General features: G+C 31.1%; 1 protein-coding gene across 1 annotated transcript in view; it reads right to left on the minus strand.

Moving 5' to 3' along the window:
- The window catches only part of LOC106457122 (potassium voltage-gated channel protein Shaw-like), a 172,767-nt gene extending 171,920 nt beyond the window's left edge, over window positions 1-847 (minus strand). Inside the window, exon 1 of the mRNA XM_022382936.1 lies at window positions 512-847. The gene's annotated coding sequence lies outside the window, so the exon portion shown is untranslated. The remainder of the gene's footprint in view (window positions 1-511) is intronic.
- Window positions 848-1,144: the final 297 nt, after the last annotated feature.

Here is a 1,144-nt window from a genome sequence, read left to right on the forward strand (position 1 = left end):
CCTCGTGTAGCTTTGCGCGAAATTCCTAAAAAACAAACAAACAAACTTTGAACATTTTTTTAACGTATATCTATTCTAAAACTCATTCTGCTACATAAAAGACTCACATTATTTTGATCTTATAATGGAAGATTAGAAATGTTTTCTTAAGATTTGGAAAGAAGTAATTCAGTATTTAGGTTTTTTATAGCTATTATTTTCTTACTGTTCTTTCTGGTGCGTCTCGAATTTCACTCACTGAAGCGATATATTTAGTTTCAACCTCTACGTCTCTGAAAAGTTTAACTCTGGTAAATCTGCCTATTTTAAGAATATTTGCATATATTTTCTTTTAACTAGAATCGCTCAAAATCTAAAAGCTTCGTGAAATAAGAAAAAAATATATGCGTTTTAAACGAAGTACGTAGATCACTCTAGAGATAATAAACTAAGATGCTCTACAGTATTAGAAAATATACAAATATTAAAGCTTTTAGAACTAATTAATTCTCTCATACCAAAATTTACTCACCTTACCAGTATTGTAGAGCTAGACTTTGATCTTGAGGTAATTCAAATATATATTGCGTATGGGAAAAAATTACCTTATACGGAGTCCTCTTTAAGATGATTATTTATTTTATACGAGATTTCGCTCATATACAGTTTTTTTCTTTTTCTTACACTCCTTTTGAATTGTTACTCATTTATTACAGTTTTCATATCACTTGTAACACTATTTCAAGTAAAACAAAAAAGCTTTTTTTTTGTTTTATTTGCTGTCTGCCGGAGTAACATGCAACAGTTTTTGTTGAATAAACAAGCATGTTTATCAACTGCAACGTGATGTTTTACATCATTTTATTTGCATCTCTACTACATGCATGCATTCACCATTTCCAATTACTCTTAATACACTAAACTCCTCGTACCAACCGTTTCTCCCGTAAAATAGAACCCTATTATGGCGCCCTCTTTCGGCATTTGGTGCCAGTAATGTTATTGGTTTTAAAACGAGAAAGTACACGCCTCTACCAGCTGAGCTCTCGGTTGACATATCGGCATTTTTATTTATTATCAAGAGGGCAATTGAAATTACTCACTAAGGATAAAAAGTATTGCAATTTCGATTCCCATCCATCAAAAATTTTGGTGTTAATGATTC

Source organism: Limulus polyphemus, unplaced genomic scaffold (genome assembly GCF_000517525.1).
Source record: "Limulus polyphemus unplaced genomic scaffold, Limulus_polyphemus-2.1.2 Scaffold294, whole genome shotgun sequence".
Lineage (NCBI taxonomy): Eukaryota > Metazoa > Arthropoda > Merostomata > Xiphosura > Limulidae > Limulus > Limulus polyphemus.